Source organism: Falco punctatus (assembly GCF_963210335.1).
Source record: "Falco punctatus genome assembly, chromosome: 13".
Classification (NCBI taxonomy): domain Eukaryota; kingdom Metazoa; phylum Chordata; class Aves; order Falconiformes; family Falconidae; genus Falco; species Falco punctatus.
Window position 1 is genome coordinate 8911358 of NC_137593.1, and position 19983 is coordinate 8931340.

General features: G+C 43.6%; 1 protein-coding gene across 4 annotated transcripts in view; it reads right to left on the reverse strand.

Moving 5' to 3' along the window:
* GNB4 (G protein subunit beta 4) overlaps positions 1-19983 on the reverse strand; it is a 73919-nt gene that overhangs the window by 14731 nt on the left and 39205 nt on the right. Inside the window, exon 1 of one of the 4 annotated variants that reach the window (XM_080410034.1) lies at positions 14101-14246. The exons of 2 other annotated variants lie outside the window; for them this stretch is intronic. The gene's annotated coding sequence lies outside the window, so the exon portion shown is untranslated. Of the gene's footprint in view, positions 1-13270; positions 13407-14100; positions 14247-19983 lie in introns of those variants that run through there. One more of the 4 variants, XM_080410035.1, reaches the window with a different exon arrangement.

The window sequence follows — 19983 nt, forward strand, 5'->3', positions numbered from 1 at the left end:
ACTGACACGGTTAAAGAGAGGAAAACAGAGGAAGCCACAGTAAAGATGTAGTTACAGGTACAGACCATTATCCAGGCTAGATTCACTTGCTGTGGTGGTGTTTTTAAATGTATCAGTGAGTTGACCAGTGAAGCACAGCAAGAACACAGAACTGAGATGGCTGGCAACAATGCCAAAGCAGAGGCTGCATCCTATAAACCAGTCCCCAGTGTGGAAAAGCAGGTCGTCACTACACCCTCAAAGTGTACTACTTCCCAATGCTACCAGTCATCAGATAAGAAACTTGGGTTTTATCAGATTAAATGCTGGGACTACTTTTGCAGGGTGACAGGGATTGCAAGGAACAGAGGTGCTCTCTGCATTGCAATTTTCCCCCTCATACAGCAAATTACTGAGAATCTCAGTGGATTCAACTCCAACCTGTACCACGTTACAACAGACACAGGCCCACCCATTCTCCCCTCCAGGAAGATCAGAATACTACAGCCAGGAAGGAGCACTGCTCCACAGCCTGGAAAATTCTTTATTCCAAACATGAAGTTCCCCAGGAGTCCAGCTGTATTCTAGTCAGCCATGCACACAGTAAAGCCATCAGCTCTTGCACTTCCATGGGCAGAGTCGGGATTCCTCCTGCCATCTCAGGAGACTGGGGTTAACATAACGTCTACCTCCCTGCCTTATTAATATTTTTAATAAACATTTAGTCAGAGAATAAATATTCTGAGTTACCTTAGAAGCAGAATACCAGTGGTATCTGCTTTTCAGCATTCACAGGTAGAAACCCTGATGAAGATGCCAGATGCATCTTCAAAGGCAATTCATGATGTGCATGATGTACTTAGATTAATATCATCTGCTACAGCAAAGGGGCCTTGAGGGGATGAGCAACAGGAAGGAGAAGAACTTTTTAATACCATTGGTAGCCCGGGGGCGTACCACCGCAGGACACCCAAGCAATTAGGAAACAGGGTCAAGGACACGAGATGCTTCCCATCAGAAGCAACAATACAGGCACTCATTGTGAGCAATAACTATTGTGTAGCCAAGTGGTGCATCTTTGCCCTCATAAAAGCGATGTAATTTGCAGGCTGAACTGTACCTCAGTGCAATTTTTCCTCAGTGGACTTGTACAAGTGAATTTACTGATACCAAAATAAAGTGCCTCCTGAGGCAAAATAATTAACTAAGTCAGATTCCACAGCATATCTAGTGTCAAGAAAGCCACTGGCAGACTTGAGTGCTCCACAGATAAATTACCCCTTACACTAATCCTGATTCAGTAGCAGTATCACTTGCTAAGGGTTTAATTCTTCATTATATGGGCAGGCAGTGACAAATTACCACAGGTTCTTGTCTCCAAAGTACTTTCCCTGCAACCTGTGCACTCAAACATTGTGGCTGAAAAAACACCCTCTTCCCTGCAAAAAATCACTCCAAACACACTCGAGGACACTGTAAGAAGATTCACCAAGCCCAGGACCTCTGTGACACCCCAGCCAGTGGCAGGGCAGGACACAGCGCCTACACAAGCTGGGACGCAGGGAGTTCATCAGGCAGGGACCTGCTGACCCCACGGCACTGAGCAGAAGGCTGCTGCAGGGGCAGAGCACCGATGCAGCTCTGGAAAGCCAGGAAATAGGCTGATATTTGCAGATTACTCAAAGCAGAATAGTCAGGCATGTAGCGATAGGAACCTTTAGTTCTGCAAAGCAGAGCTATTTCTGTCTCAGAGAAGATTACAGTTTACAAACTTAAGATGCTAAGTAATTTGGTTTCTTTAAACAAAAAAAAAAAAACAAAACACCAACAAAAAAGGGCACTGGCAAGTTTAGCTTATTCCCATGTAAAATACAGACAGGAAGGGAAAAAAAAAAAAAAAAAGAAACTAGAGTATTACCCAAATGTAAATATGTCCCTCCCCACAACAAAGCATTGCTATTTTTGTGCCAAATACAAAGATTAAAGGGACTGCAGAAAGAACAGTCTGTCTGACTGGATTCTTAAGATCTACTGAATAAAGAATTATTTAAGCAGGAATTTCACTTTGTATCAAAAAATCAGTTCCTCAGAACTGAAATAAGTGTTTACCTATACTTATCAACCCAGTTTTTCAACTAATGCAGTAAGATTCACAAGTGATCAACACACAGCAGCAGAAAGTGAGGTTTCACATAGCTTTCGTGTGATCATCCCTACTAGTGATCACACAGGTGGCTAAACATAAGGAATGCTAAATGCAGTTCTTCACTAATTATAGGAAAAAGACACCAAAATATACTCCAGACCTGTTTCAAGGGAGCTGTACTGGTAACTCACACACATTCAGGCTTCAGTCCACAGTCCACAAAACCTTTACAGGCTAAAGGCACTTGTGCAAAGTCACCCACTTGTCTTCTGCAACTGCTGAGAGCATACGCAGGCTCTGCTGCCTCAACAGCACTGGACAATGGGGTTCTGGCCCTGAAGCTGAGCTCCAGCAGCATACACAGACTAACACTTTATATGCTGAGGATGTGCCAAAAAAGATTTTGATAAAACGTTTCTTCATTAAGTGACACTAATCAAGACTTCGGCAGCTTTGTCCTCTCATTTATATCTCCCCAAAGCCATGAATAGAGAAGAAAACCAGAGAGGTTTTGTTTCTAACAGCCTGAAGTGAATGGATTCAACATATTCAAGAACAGTTCAAAATCACTTTGACACAGTGGACGAAGCCTTACATAAAGCAAAATCTCTGCCTGCACAACAGCCATTTAAAACAATTAATGCTATACTGTAGTTACATACCTTCATATACAAAAAGTATTATAGCTGGAATTTTATGTAATGTATTTACTACGGTAGAGCTGTTTGAGGACATCACACACACTCAGCTCTCTGCTGAGGAAAGCTAAAACATTTAATGCCTTTTTTTACTGTACCTTGGCCCTATGTTGTTTCTCCTCTGCTTCTCAAAGAGACCTTACCAGCTAGTCATTCTCCCAAGAATTCTTTGTTCTGATTTGTAGCATCAGTAAACAAAGACAACAAAGCAAGGAGCTTTTATATTGTTCAACTAATACTTAAATCCAAGCAGAGAGAGGCATAAGTTGAAATAAAAGTATATAAGGGCTGTAATTGTGCCATTGTGTACCTTGCTCTTTCTCTCTAACCTCTCAAACCTCTTCAGTGCATCTCCTTCCCTTCTGTATCTTTAATGTGTATTTTTGAGGGGGGTGTTAGTTGCAGAACATCTTAAGGCATTACAGTAAAGCAAGAGAGTAACAGTTAATTTTTAAAATCAGAAAACAAGCTCGGTAATCCTAACGGCACCTCTTCCTTAAGATTTTTACATTTTCATTTTCTAAGGCAGAACTGCTCATCGCTGTGATTTGCGACCCCCCGGTGCAGGTACGGAGAGCTCTCCCACATTGGGGCCGGTCTCCCCAAGAAGAAAACAGGAAGCAGCCTGGGTGTGACCTCGCTGGCTGAGGTCAGCGCTATTGTTGCACTTCTGCACATTTTGGAAATGTTTTAAAGTGATATGTCTCCATTATAGCTTTGGTACAAAAACAGGAAATAATCAACCAACGCCTCTCGAGAGGAAGGGCATTAGCAGAACTTACTTGAAACACCCATTTCTATACCAGATGCCATCCCAATTTTAAGGAACCGAAGAATGCATGTGCTCCAAATTGCATGTAGGGCTGGAAAGGAAAGGTCAGAAAAGTGACCCACAAGCAAACAGCAGATCAGTGGGATATGAAAGCAGCCTTGCCTCTTCGTGTGCCAACGTGCCCCATGCAGTTACATCACGATACCACCCCACCCACCCTGTGGCAGAAGCAGTTTCAAGCCAACAATATTGCTCCTTCCTTCCTCTGCCAAAACACCTTGCACCCCTAGACATCATATAGAAATACATGCCATTTTATACACAAACAGCTACTTAGCTTGTGATGTTAACAGAACTTTGAAATAAGGCCCAACACATAAAAATGTTTGTCTTTACCGCAACAACCACTTGGGAGTTATTAACACAGGTAATTTGAGTCAGACAAATATAAATACATGTTCGCTTTCAGACTTCAGCATCGTATCAACTTTTAGTGTTTTTCACTAACAGAGGAGAGCAGAGGAAGCGGCAGACGGAGCGCGTCTTGCAGCAGCGCCGCTGGGTGAGAAGTCGGTGCCGATCCACCAGTGCTGCCGACACCGCGCATGCACAGCTTGCGGGCGTGCGAGCACACCCGCCCGGCAATCGCTCTGAACAGATCACAACATGTCTCTGCGTTTGATGACTGCTTTGATTATGATTTCCACAGAAGACAAACCGACCAGCAAATACTGACCTTTTTAACAGCAGTCACAAAATAGACAAAGGAAATCACAGTTTAGATATTAGAATGAAATAATGCTTACTAAGCTTACTAGTAAAATTATTACTTTAGACTTCACCTCTTCTTTACACTGTAAGTTGACAGTTCACTAGACCAGCATCTTAAGCTCAGAGATACGAGAGTTTATTTCTAAAACCCAACTTAAAGTCTAAGCCAAAGCACCTTCATAAAACACATGCAGAAAGCCCCTACTCTTCTTTGCCCACACACACTCAATTCCAGAAAAAAACCAAGAAATTCAGTGTTAAGCACAAGGCTGAAAAAAGCACAGGAAGGAAGGAATTTTTTAAAGTCATGAATATTTCACAGTCCAAAAGAGTGATTTTTCCCAAAAATACCATTCTGGCATCCTATATTCGTTATGTTCATTTTCAGGTCAAAGTGTTTTGGTACATAAGCACAGATTTATTTTTATCACACTCCCTGAAAGCAGAACTTGATGTGAAATTCAAATTATGTTGTCTTTAGTGACTATAATAAGGATTCTCCAGTGAAAACTTGGTTCATTGACCACAGGACACTCCATCACTAAACAAATTATGACTGGTTTTGCAATTCAAAATGTAAAAGAGGCGGCAAGAAAGATCTTCATGAAGCAAAAAGATATAACCCTAAGTAAAGAGACAGAGAGAGATGGTTCCAGTTCGATTTCTTCCTTGGGGACAGACAGGTGGACGGACACACGCACGCACGCACACACTGGGTGAGCTAATGCACTACTTTCTTTATACCCAGCTATACCCAGAAGCTATTCTAACAAGTTTTGCTATTACGAGCATACTTTAGAGTGACAATTCAAAGTAATCTTGAAAGACCACTTACATTTAAATCCATCTTTTAATAGTTTGATTTTGGATTTTTTCTTTAAGGGGCTAGTACGTTGCTATTTACTGATGTAGCATAGCACCCCCACACCCGGTAGGGTCAAGCAGCATTATACATATAAAATCTGGTCTGGCACCTACAGGCACAAAAGATTACTTAAGCAGCTTCTTGTTTCTGCGAGCATGCAGACTGCACAGTATTCATAAAAGACACTAAACATAACATTTGCTGTATATTTGAAGTCAGCGGAGGAGACAGGCATTAAAAGAAACTAATACTGTCTACAGGAAAAGTGCCTCAGTTCAACTAAGATGACTATTCACTTGGCTGAAATAATTTCTGGCTGACAGTTTTTGAAAGTGGAGCATTCTTACGCGCTTCAGGAGCAGAAAGCCCAGCAGTACCAGTTACACATATACATTGCATCTTTTCAAATGTATCACCAGCTTGAGGGGAAAAAAAATGCTTTTGATCTATACATACTCTTCAGCACCCTTCCCTCCTCCTCACCATTCAGCACCACACACATACTCCCTTGGTACCAAAGTTACAGGGAGGCATTATGCAGTTCACATAATTATGCAGCTGTAACATTTAGCACACAGCTGTACTCTTTCATAAGAAAACAAGGGAATATAAATATTTGCTTTTTTATACTGATCATCCAAAGATCAGATAAAACTATTGCCCTCAGGTCTGATTTTAATTTTGCTTTTGGTTCACAAGATATTTCTGGTCAATTATTTGTCATTCTGAGATACAAAAATTAAGTCCTCTTCCAGACTAGTGTCCATCTAACTTTTTCTAATATTTTTTGAGATGTATATTATCACAGGCTTTTAAAAATAAAAACAAAATATCAAAACCCTCACTTTACAGAGAGCCACTGAATGATTAGAAATTCCATACTGAAAAGCGAAAACTCTTAAGTACTGTTTTCACCCCTACTAATGCAAGTATGGGATTAAGACTACATAGGCTGTGTAACATCTTCAGGTACCACTTGTGGTAAGATTGATATATCTGATCCCTACTCTTTTGAATTGCTTGTGATGTTTCTCCTGCAGTATTACCTGTTTTCAAACAGTCACTTAGCAAAAAAGAAACCACACTGAGTATTTAAGGGAAGATGTTACGTTAAAGCACTATGTATCACTGTGCTTCTATCTTCACACTCACAGGGTTCTCAACATAAAGACTGTCTTTATAGTAGGAGCATTTTTAACATACTAATTATATCTAGCAAAATACTTTTAGGCAAGATAAAAACATTTCTTATAAAAAACCCTATCTAGATAAAGCTGGCTTTATTTAAAAGGAAGCTGTAAATTAGATTTGTGATTCATTATTTTTCACACCTTTACAATGCATTAAAAACCAAATATATTTGTAGAGTTCATAGCCCAGCCCCACCCATGCCAAAAAGATATGCAGGTCACATATACAGAGTACAGTGGCCAAAAGTCAGAAATTATAAAAATGACCCTAGATTAAGTTTCGAACAGAAGAGGATGAAAGAGAAACAAAATGCTGAAGGAAAGAAGTACAATATGCCCACTAGCAACAGACTTCCCTGAAGTGTCTTTTTTTTTAATTATTTATTAATAGCAGAATTCCCCTGTGGAGACAAAGCCTAAAGGCAAGAATTTATTTGCCAGACACCGTGGCCACAAGAGAGCCCATGGCTCCACAACCAGCTTTGCTGAAGGTTATCTTTCCAATCCACAGAAACTTCAGTTCTTGCAAATACTTCCTACATCTCTCAAAGTAAGCTGCGTCAACAGCAGCCTAGCTAAGTATGTCATTTCTGCTTCTAGCCTTCACCAAAGAGCAGACATTGCTCTCATGAAGAGCAGACATTGCTCTCATGAGTCTTAGTTTTAACATTTGGGATGTACAAACTACCATTTTGGAGTTCTTCTTAGCAATTGCGACTGAAGGATTAGTAAAAATCGTTAAATATTCTAAAAACTCCTGCTTCCAGAAGCTAAGTGCAAAGAAAAACGGTATCTGACTCAATGAAAAGGCAAACATTAGCCATACGAATGAAACTGTCAGGCAATTTAACTGTTTGCTCAGGATGTTGGTCTTTCAGCTGTCATCTTGTCAAAGTTACCAGGAAGGTCTACGATTCAGGGCCAAAAGGTTTCTGTACAGACTGAGAACAGAAAATTGCTCAAGCTTCCGAGGCAACACAAGGAAAAGTTAATTTTCTTCATTTCATCCCTTTCAAAAGTGCATGTTTGGCTTTTGATGCCCACCTATTTGCATTTGTCATAAACTATAACAGGTGAGAGGAAAAAAATAAAACTCCTTAATGATTTACTGTGTCCAGCCACCTGACCTTCCCAAGTAGCTGCTTTTTCCTAAGGCTGGGGAACAGAAACACTGTGCTAACATTGTTACAAATCACATTTATAGCACTTTTACTTTGGACTTGTACTACACTTTTATTCTGCCATACAAAAAAAAAAAAAATAAATCCAGCTCCCTTGTTTGGGTTGCTTTAAGATAAAAGAGGTGTTTCCCCCTTTCTGTTGTGTATCTTAAAGATTAAGGTTGTGTCTGTAGCCCCCAAAACAGTAGTTTTACTTCTTGGCCACCTCATTCTCCATACACAGGATTTTTTTTTTATTTAGACACCTTGTATCCAAACTACTAGAAAGAGCAACCACAATGGAGAAGTTTCTTGCCCTGCAGGTGTCAGTAAGATTAAAAAGAGGCATTTAATATCCTATAAAACACTGCAACACCTCCCTGTGGAACACTGCTTTTCTCCCCTAAGATTGTCAGGGACACCCAACATCCCTGCTCTGTCCTTCCTACTGATCCACTGGAAAGAAAATGGAACTAACACCATTATTAGTTTCTTGAATTCTGGGGCATCTGGACTTCATGTCTTCTTGGAAACTTTGCTGTGCCATTTTTTGAACTCTTCCTATTGTACCTATGTTGAAAATGCTACAAAACTTCATCAGTTCTTCTCCTTCCTTTCCTTCCCATCACTAACGTGCACATGTGCAGGAAAGGACTCCAGTTTGCATTCTCACATCTCAACACAAGATAAACACATTTGTTTAAGCCTAATTTATAATTTTAGTGGGGGGAAAGGTTTTAAAGAAGAAGTCTACCCAAAACCTAACATACCAGACTGATTAATTTTTCAGTATTACAATGCACTGTCAAAATTAAGTCAAATCACTGAAACTGATCAAAGTCAATAGATACACACTGAGGCTCTAAATTTACAGCATGTTAAATCAGATTTTGACAAGCATAGCATCTATATATGCAATGTGAATAATTATTTCAGCTCAACAACAACTAAGCTCCATTTAAATCAAGAATCTGAAGGAAAGAAAACACCTTCCTTTTCCAAACTAGGAATAAAATTCTTCTACATGAACAAGCTCTTAAAGCAATCAGTCATGACAGAAAGGGTCACCAAAAAAATACTCTGATCAAATATTTCTTTTAATCAGATCAATTTTAAATACCACGTTTAAACAATGGATCGTGAATAAGCATCTTGAATTTTAATGCAAGACTCTAAATGTGTACAAATATCACATAAATTGCATTTTAATATATAGATAGAAAATTACAAGTGCAACTTACATTATAATTACTACAGTAAAATAAATAAATAAATATATATAAGGCAGCAAAAAAAAAAAAAATAATACAAACATTAACCAAACAAGAATCAAACCATCAAGTTATCTTGAAACTGCCTGGGTGCTCTTTGCTAGACTAGATGCTGACCACTTGGAACTAGTAACTGCATTATGAAAACAAACCAAACAGTCCCACAGTTTCCCACCGCCAACTGCAAGTAGGTTATTTGTTCTTGTCAAAGCTGCCAAGCCAGTCATCATTGAGAGCAGCTCCAGGATCTTCAATCTCATTTAAGAAACACACTAAATCCTGGGATTGATTTGATCATTTTATTTTGTACCCCTCCCCCCCATTTGAAAATTAAAATCTTGTAATTTTAATCTTAACATTACTCAGCTCTTTTAATGTTTCAAAACAGTGGGATTCACAATGACTCAACCACTTGGCTTATGCTGAGAATCCATATGATTAATATTTGTCTGTAACATAAGAAGGAGGGGAAAACTACAGCTTCTGCAAATTGGCAAACCTATTTTGCCTCTAAACAGCCAATTTTATGTAATAGGTGGAACTTGAAAATGCCTTTTGCTCTACATTACAGTCAGGCACTTCTATCTCTCCCCTTCTTTCCAGCTTTCAGAAGTCCTTTCAGAAGGGAAGGGACTGCAAGAGTTATAGTAACTGAATCAGAATTTGTTTTACTGTACGTCAGCATTTCACATACTTTTGGAAGCTGAGACATCTTAACGGAAATGAAACTGTCTTCACTGAATAGTGTAACTATTTGCTAGTCAATATCCATCTCTATTTGTTTTAATACTGTTTTTTATAAACCTTCAGCTCAATTCTCATTATGGCATTTCCTCACAGGAACTATAGCAATTCATAATAATCAGAACATCGAGCATCACTGACGGCATCCAAGCTGACATCCATTCAAAACATTAAGAAGTTCATTTCTTGCTCTTTTGTTTCAGGCTCTCTGCAAAGATGGACTGTTCCATTGTTCACTCGCTGCTGAATACATTAACACAATCCTAAACAGTACAGATTTTTTTAAATTAAAGCTGTACCTTTATATAGCACTGTCTCATGTCATCTAGAAAGCTTTATGAAGGTCTCTGCCCTAGCATCAGATATCAAACCACAACCTCAAGAGAACAGCACACGTTCATGTTTTTCGTGATCATTTGCTTTAGTCCTGTTTAGCATCTTTCACATAAATTCTATTACAAAACACCAGGTTGCAAAACACAGAGGTTTCATACAAGAACAAAATAACAAAACAACTAAATTTAATTACACACTTCAGAAGATGAAATAAGTGACAGTTCTGCATCCAACCAGAAAAGAGAAAAATTTTGGTGGAACTTAAAAAATATTTTCTTGATTAGCAATACTATGCATACTTTCGAAACAGCAAGTTCCAGGCACTTGGGAACTGCATTAATCTGAGCATTGATATTCCCAGACAGTATTAAGCACAAAACACAATCACTGCATTATCACTGTCCCTAAGTATTTACATTCCATGAGCAAGCACTGCACATCAACTCAAGAGATTTTTAATTTCTTACTAGTTCGGTGAGACTTTTTAAAGTGATTCCTAAGATAAAAAAAAATAGAACATATGACCCTGTCGTCTTCAGTGACACAACAGTCTTTATTTATGACTCTGGCAGAGAAGACAGTAACTGAGGAAGATTTACAATGCACTGCATATTGTGGGGTTTTTTTTATTATTCTTATTTCACCTTCAAAATCTTACATTCACAAATTTTGTGGCATTTTTAAAAGCTGCATAATGGTCTAGGAGAGGACCGCATTAAAAAATATCTTTGCAAGATTTTCAAGTCCCAGGTTTTTGTTTAGAAACTGTTCAGAAAATTAAAATGCTTGGACAAATTAAAGACTAGGTGTATTAGGACTCAACTAAGCAACACGAAGATATAGTTGAAACTTTCATTATTCAACATAAATGTAACAGATGATATTCACGGCCAACAATGTTCTATTTCAGACTTAAACGAGCTGAGCAGTCTATCAAGACCAACTTTTCAAGCACTCGGGAAAGGGCTAAACAAAAGAGCACCAGCGATTTGCTGTGCCACTTCAACAATACAGAATACAGGAAAAGACACCCCTGTAACCTGAAACTCAAATGTTTCATGATTAACAGATGAAATATATTATTATTTATAATTATTATTATAGCCTTGGTTTGCAACATATTAAATCTGTATAACTCACCTACACTACCCACTGTAAAAACTGCTAATTTTAAAGAAATAATACATAATTCAATATTGCCTATATTTTGCCATATTAAACACACAGTGAGACATAGACATCTATTTATGATCTCCCTCTTTTTCCTAGCCCCCTTCTTCCAAGATAAAATCAGTCTGTTCTTTGGAAGCACAATTTAACTTCACCACAGCTATCATGCTTAAGAATCACAAACAAACATTGCAAAAACCCACTGACTATTTCCACCCCATTAAAAGACTTCAGGATTGACAGGGTTTGTCATGTGGTTTGTTCCATTTTAATTTGTTGATATTAGTTATTATTCCTGTCAACAATTACTTCAGACTTTCCCCAACTTCAACTAGTAATTAACCTACTGTATCTGTCACTTAATTGTCAGATTAGTGACCATCTTTTACATCACTTCCACTATTTCTAGTAGAAGTTGGAGAGCAGCTTTCGGTTTTCCGCTGCACACTCAAATGACTTTGCAGTCATATCCCCTGGTATTCCCACTACTCTGCACAAGAACGACCAAAAATCTCTGGATCCTGTATTTATACTTAGGGGAGTGTATGACGCTCTGGAAAGCACATCAAATGCTCTTGCGGTTAACTCCGCAGGTGAAGCACAGCAACCCCTACAAACCAGAATGAGCCTGTGCTGACAACTGCGAAAGAGGAAAAGCACCCAGCTATCACCAGGGAAGCCCTTCTCACCCAGCAGTTGCTCTGATCTCTCAGTTCTGATTCTCAGTACAGAACAGACAGAACATTTTTCAAAGCAGAAACCAAACTAGAACACAGAACTCCTCTGAATACATAAACCCCACCAGACTCAGAAAATTACAGCTTTAATCTCTCCAAATGCTTTTCTGGTGGGTTTTAGAGGTTGGTTACCTGTATCCTCTCTCCAGACCATTCTGTCATTCTTTTCCCTTCCTTTCCTAATCCTCTCTACCTAGCAGAGAGCAACTACTATTTTGTTGTTTCAGAAAATGATTATATCTAATCAAATTAAACTCTAAGCCATTTTTTTCCTCAACCTTTGAGACTTACCATGCTCCTAGTTCATAACTGAAAAACAGCCTGGAAAATCATGTATTTTCCAAGCTACAATAATCAGTCTAATAAAAGACAACCTGTCTATTCCCAAACAGTACAACTTAACAGGAGGTAACTGATCGGAGGCTTAGTGTGCTTTAGCTCAGATAACCTTAGAGCATAAACAGGACTTGTCTGCCAGACATAAGCAATTTAGATGCTTTTCACAATTTCCAACAGAGACTAAACAAAAAATTAAAGCTGATAACCTCAGCAATAAGGGCAAATAAAATAAAACATATTTTGCAGGGGAAAAAAAGATCTGGATGTAAAAATCAGCAATACCTACGAACTACAAAACAAACAGCATCTAATGACTTTGCACTTTTCCTAAAGACGGGAGTACCTTGAGATTCACCCTTGTCACAACAAGCACGCAAGACGCCCCAGCCACAGCCCCTTGCCACCAGACAAATTTATGGGAACCCGAACAAGTTCTAGGCAGGTACAAAAATAAAAGGGAGAAGAGCTTCCCCACAAACTCCAGGAACCTGGAAACTGCCTGTTGCTGCCCGCCGTAGGGCCTCTCCCATGAGAACCACTGGGCTAGCTGCCCGCCGGGGTGGCTCCGCGCCCCCCGCGCTGCCGAGCCCGTTGCTGGCCCCGCCGGCCGCCGCACCGGGGAGGTCCCCGCCGGGGGAGAAGGGCACGGCGGCCCCAAGGCGACCTCGCCGCGACCCGCACCCACAGCCGCTCCCGCAGCAGCGAGGCTGGCGGCACGGCGGGCTCAGCGCCGCCGGCTCCCGCTCCTCGCCCCCCTGCCTGAGGAAGCGCCGGCGGGACGCGCCTCTCCCGCCCTTCCGCTCCCCGGCACCACCTCCGGGGAGCCCTCCCGGGGCCCCGGCGCCACGGGGGCCTAGCCCTGCCCGGCAGCACCCTTCGCCGCGGTGGCCGGGCGCGGCACCGGGGCATGGGACGGGGCGGAACAGAGCCGCCCACCTCCACCGGGCCCGGCCGCTCACAGCGGACTCCGGCGCCCAGCGACCCCAAGGCGGGACCGCGCCCCTCACCCGCCCGCCGCCTCAGGGCGGCGCCCCGACGGGCTCCCTCCGCCCGCAGCCGGCGGGAAGCGCAGCCCCGGCGGCGGGGCTTTACCTGCTGGGGGCACCGCAGCGGCGCTACCGGCCGGGCTAGGGCCGCTGCTACCGGCGACGCCCGCGGCCGCCTCAGCGTTCACCCCCGCTGCGGCTAGGCTCTCCCCGCCGAGCACCGCCCCCTCCCCTCGGCGCTGCGGCGCGGTGGTGCCGCCCATGCTCCCCCCCGGCCGCGGGATGGGGCCGCCCGCGAGGGGCGGGGCGCGGGCCGGCGGGCGCGGCGCTCCCGGGCGGCCCTGCCGGGCTCTGCGGGGGCGCGGCGGCGAGCAGCAGCGGACGCGGGAGGGGGGGGGGGCGGCGGACGGGACACGCCGGGGCTCCCCGCCGGCACGGGCCCGCCACCCCCCCGTACAAGGGGAGCTCCACGGCCGCCCGGCGCCGGGCCCGCGCCGAGGGGTGGTGGGGCCGAGCCCGCCCCCAGGCTACACGGCTCGAGCAGCGCCGCTCCAAGCGGGAAGCGCGCTGGAATCTTCCGCCTGGCCCCGAGCGGCCGCCGCCCGCCCGCAGCCCCCTCCCCTCCGCCCCGCGTGCGGCCGGGCGCGGCGCGGGGGCGGCCGGCGCTGCCGCCGGACCAGGAAGTGAGGCCCGCGGCCCGCCGCAGCCCGGCCGTGCCGCCGCGCCCCGCCCGGCACAGGCTCTCCCATGCCGGGGCAGGGAAGGGGCGCCGCCGGCCACGCCGCGGGACCGGCCGCCGCCCTCAGGCGGCCCCGCCGAGCCCCGGGGGACGGGCGCTGCCGCCCGTCGGCCAGGCCTCGCCCCCTTCCCCCTCCGCCGGCGGGGGCCCGGCTATGCGCACATCCTCCGCCCCGCCGTGGCCCGGGCGGGAAATACCTGCCGGCTGGCGGCCGCCGGGTAACGGTCTGTGCGGGTGTCACCGAGCCGCCGCCTCCATGGCGCTCGGTCGCGGCGGGAGGAGCTCCTCTCCCTCCCGCATGGACCCAGCCAACGTGACGGGCCGTTGCCATGGCTGCGCAGCGCTGACGTCAGAGCACTTAAAGAGACAGCGCCCCGGAGGCGCCGGCGCCGAGGCCTGCCCGGAGCGGCGGGGCGAGGCCGGGCTCCCCCGGCCGCGCGCTGGGTGCGGGAGAGCCGCAGCGCCCGCCGAAGCCTCCTGTGAGGGCCCCAGGCGGCAGCGGGCACCGGGGGAAGAAGCCGTCCCCGCCGAGCAGCCGCACCGCCGGTTGCCGCAGGGCCCGGTGGCAGCGGCAGCCCGACCAGTTCCCTGCGGGCCGGCGGTGCCCGCCGCCCCCTGGCAGCGCGCCCGGCGGGACTGCGGGGCGGTGCGGGGCGCAGGGCAGAGGCCGGGCTAGCGGAGCGCAAGGCGCCCTTGGTGAGGCGCTCAGGCGCCCACCGGGCCGGTAGCGCAGCTCCTTCACCTGTAGCTAAGGGGAGCGCACGTTTTCCATGGAGCCTGTAACCCCCGAGCACCGGCCCCCGGGAATCGATGGCCACGACGGCTCTGCTGGGTGGCTGGGGAGGCGCGGGGGGGCCTGGCCTGGCCGGGCCTGCAGGGAACCTGCAGAGCTGGGGAGCTGCCCATGGGTGCTGGGAAAGGGCACTGGGTGAGGCCCCGAACGCCACAGTTTCAGCCACCTCCTCTGTGGACCTGATCAATGAAACCCGTATCTGGCCTCAGCACCCAGTGGGCTGCGGCATTGCCCTTTGATGAGTTGCAAGGAGTAACGCTGAGCTCTGCAGAGCAGTAGCAAGGTAGAAGTGAGGCGTTCCTCACAAAGCTGTGATCCTTCATCCCTTAATGGCACACCCATCCTTACACCAGCATATGGAAAGCAGGAAGGCCATCAGCAACTGACTGCCAAGGGTGTGACTGACTGCCAAGGGTGTGTTGGACATGGTGCCCATCTGCCTGCCCTTCCATGTCCGATGCTTAAATTACAATCAAACAGCCAAACTACAACCATAGCCAACGTGGGAATACATGGAGTAGGTAATTTGTGGGGTGCTGTAGCCACACCTCTTCTGAGTCTTGCCTGCTCCACTGACCTTGATGCCACAGGGATGTCTCCGTAGTAATCATTGCCTCAGCACGGTCAAAATAAGGCAGCCCTGGTCAGGACTCCAACACTAAAGATGGGACATTTGCATCATCTATCTTCTCAGCATGGATCTGCCACACCATCAGCACCACAAAGTCTCAAAACTTCTGTAAAATGTTTTATATAAGTATCATAACTACTGTGGGTAAAGCAATCTTTGAGCTACTAGGGTATTACTGATAAATGGCTCAGTGTTAATGGTAGTACACACTGGAACATACAGTATGTACTGTAATGAAACAGCTCATTGCTTACTTTAGATCAGTTTTAAAAAACATTTATGCACTTCCCTTAACTGACTCAAACCTATTATTTTAATAGCTTTGTCCTGGTTGCAAAGTCTACGTTGTGCTTCCCTGCACTGCAGCGTATCTGTCCTCCATTTATCCAAAGCACAGATGTCATTCAGCGGTATGTTTACTTTGCATTTAACGAGTGATCACATATCAAAAATCAACACAGAATGGATTTGATTTTGTGGTACCATACTTAAAGGGGAAAAAAAAACTTTCTTGGAGTCACTATATCACTGTATAAGTTGCTCAATTTTTTATCAAAGGAAGTGGCACAATGATAGTTCTCCTTTAAACTATACTTGTTCCCTTACATTTTTCTTAATTCAATCTTCAGAACTCTGAGTAGTGATTACTGACAAGATATGGTCCCAGAATGAGCACATAATTTCTCATCTTCTGTTTTAAAACAGCTCTGGAACATAACAGGCAGTAAGTAAAGCCCTGGAAAAGTTCAGATGGTATTTAGGTAGTTACATATTATGAAATTATCGGTCTTTGTCCTTCCAGTGGAGCAAATTAAAACATTTTATAAAAAATTATATAATTTATCCTCATGACTCATTTGGGAGACAGGGAAGTTTCTTCAGTTGCAGACTGGGAAAATGAAGTGCACAGGACACAGTTCTCAGGAGGGGAACTCATCTTGCAGGAGTGGCGTTGCTGCAGCTGTGGTGGTCCAAGGCTAACAGCAAAGCAAAGTTTGCAAGGAGAAGAATCTTTTCTAAGACTAACTGATACAAATAAACTGCCTCTCGTTATAAAACTTCTATCACCCATTGTGTACTCTGTGTTGTTATTTATTATACGAAGAAGTTATGAATTCCTAATGAAACAGAAATACCCAGTCCTGCTACTGGCAATATTTTACAGCCAGTTTTTAGCCAGTTCTGCTTCTGACCACTGGTTTCATATGCCAAACCCTACTCTGCAAAATCAGAGCTACCCCTGATGGAGCTATTCTTATGCTAGTTCAGCAATATGCTTTAGATTATTTTAGAATTTATATAAGGAATCAATTTGTTCTGCAGCGAAAGAGAAATGTTGAGATACAGTGCCAGATGAGGTTTTAAAATCAATATCTAGATCAGTTTCTCTAACATGTTCTCTTTGAATTATGAGTTACTACAGCCAACACAGCAACTTCAGTTTCTGATAGATTAAATGCTACTGGAGGCCCCCAGTGCTTGGATTCCTGCCCGTTGAGTCTGAAACATCTCCAAAGGGAAGGTAGAGGAAGTGAACCTGTTTGGAAATTATGCTGATTCAGCTGTAACTGAAAACCTCAGCCAAGATAGCTCCAGCAGCACCCTAAACCTCCTTTTGATGGAAATTTTGTGAAACACTGCATGTCAGAACAGTGAATGGCTACTAGGAAGCAATAAGACATTTTCTAAAAAACTCCCCAGTCTTGGCAGGGCCTGAGACCAAAAGGCATAAAGATGGACAGGCACACGTATAATCTAAATGGCTAAAAATACCACTCAAGTCTACATGTGTCTTTTCTTGGTTCCAGAGAAACGCAGAGGTCATTGCCTGCCTGGTACTTTCTGCACCAAAAGCCCCCACATTTCATGAGGCCATTATCTAATTTCTTCCCAAAACACTTCAAGATATACATGAAATAATCATGTTTGTTCAGAAGACAAAGCAAAAAAAACAGAACTCAGACAGCTAAGAGACAAAGATCCAGAGAGAATCCCCTCCGCTGGTGTGACTGAATTACACCACTCCTCTGACTGACTTTTGTTTTCCTAAAGTAAAAATAAGTTGCTCATTCAGACTTCAGAATTAATTTACCGATGTAGCAATCTACTTTCTTGACACCTCTATAATAACAACGCTGGTTTCTTTTCATCATTGTTTTTTTTCATTGGTTAAATCAGACCTCTCCTGCAGTATGTACACTTGCCTTTTGCTTTGTCCTCATTCTTTGTTTATGTCTGACAGCACTTCTGCGGCTGCAATCCAGGCAGCTATTCAGGTGAGATATGCTAATCTATGTCTTTCTACTCTTTCATTTCCATCTTTCTCTTCAGATCTAGGAATTAAAGAGGTGATTAACCCCTTACTAATCAGTGAGCAATCTGACATCATTCTTCATTCAAGCCTTATGAAGAGCCAGAGACTTAAAAGTTCACTTAATTTCCTGACATATTTTAATTACTCTGTTAAGCAGGATTACACATACTATCTTTCTATTCCATATACATGACAGGAAAACATGTTCACCTTCAGACATCCCTTTCTCAATTCATTCCTAAATATGAAAGCAAATGTTTTACTGCTTTACTTTCAATATCCTGGTTTTATTCTTACTGAAGTCTAACATTAATTCATTTCAAGAACCTTCCACTTGCTCAGCCACTCAACTGAAGCATGACAGATCATCTTTTGTCATTCTGTCAGTGGCTCTGTTTACATATGGGTGACCTTTCACAGCACCAAGGAGCAGTGATGTCTCTGCACACCAGCTGATGCTCTACACAAAATGCATCGAAGGTGGCAGTTTAGTTCACACTGTGTACGTGTCTCTCTAGAAGTCCAAGAAAGAATGCATATGGCGACGGCACTAGCTGCTCACCACCGACTCTAGTCTTTGGATCACTGTTTAATTGGGCAGGTGGAGGAGAGTATCTTTGTTGTGTTTTACTAGCGTCCTTGTGCTACCAAGAAACTGAAATTCAGTTTCTAGGGCTGCCAGTCTAGTATAATTCAGTTCCTTTTCTATACACGTGCTTATTCTCTAACATTTAATTAAAAAAAAAAATCAAGGAAAAAGAATATAAGGAGAAATAGTAATATTTTTCTTGTTATTTAGGAGACTAAAGAAACAGTGGATGCCAGAGAGTACATTTACTTTTTGAGGTCCGGTAAAATAACTGACCAAGCTACACAGTTGGATCATTGTGCAGGTACAGAAGTCTAGATTCCTGACTCCAGTGTGCCAGGTGACTCACTCCCTAAAGAGAACTGAACAATCACTGAAAACTATTTAAATAGAAGAAAGGGGAGTGGATATGTATGCATAGATGCTTCACATATGGCCTATATGTATGCATGTATTTAGGAATAATATATATTAATATTTCTTTCAGACAAAATGATGAAGGATACTCACAGAACTGCTGAAAGTGCTCATAAAAGAACAGCAACAAAAATCAAATGGGCTGAAAAAGCCATTTGATCTATACTGCTCCCTTCTAAGACCAATTGCAACACCGAGAGATCAGTAGCGGGTTTCACGTGCTTACTGTAATTTGCAAGGTATTTCACCACTGTTTAAGATCACTAAGTGAGGCAAAAAGCAATGCTCATATTAATCACTATGCTTCTGCACGTTCTTTATGCTGCAGTCCAACCCACTTGTAATAATGGCACGCTAGGGCTGAGAAAGCTCTACAGCATGGAAATTCTTCTGATTTCTTCTGGAGGGGGAGAGGAGTAAGAAACAGAGGAAGGGGAATCTGTATTTTAAACCTACATAGAAAAATTAAAGAGTCTGCCTACAAATCCCAGACTCAGAGGATGAAGCCTCACATCAGCTGTAACTCCCTGGCAGCAATTTTTCTTGAAACGGCCAGGGAGAAGGCTTCTTTCTACTAAGGCTGTGGGTGTGGAATTGTAATAGACACTTCCATAAACTGCTGTCTGCTCAAATGTCATGATGTTGGCTTTCTGCCCCATTTTCAGCTGCAGAGAACAGCAAAAGGGAGGGGCAGAAACAATGAAGATCCCTTTTTAACTTTCAGTTTTAAAAATCTCCCAACTCTTTCCACCCAAAGAGCTCTCCTCCTAAATATGATTGGTATTTCTTAGATCCTGCTTTGGAAATTACAGTTATTTTACTGTATACCTAACCTAATCCTAACCCCCAAGAATTTTACAGTGTGTGCAACAGGGAGCAAACAAGGACCAGTTAGCTGCACATAGAACAGCAAGTGATCGCTTTTTTTGTAAGTTTTCAGTTACTTCTTCAACAAATGAAGACTGTAATGTACATTAAAGTTGTGTTTCAGGTATAAAGTGGAATGAGTGGAGACAAAAGAGAAAATGAATGGCCATGAAAGGAGCTTAACAAAGCATGCAGTAACTGACATGGATAGTAAAAGAGTGTGGAATTAGGAAGAAAGAAGTATTAAAGAAGTATTATTTTGTTCAGTCTGTTCAGAGATTGTTTGGCCCTTTTATGGAACAAGACAGGAAGCCAACTGAAGAAGCATGATTGGGTCCATTAATTACCTTTAGAAATTCTTAGAAATATAAGCTACTTTCCAGTCACAACAAAATCAAAATACTTCTCACATTTTTAATGAAAGATTCTTGCATTCCACTGCTACCCAATATCTTAGAAAATAATAGGT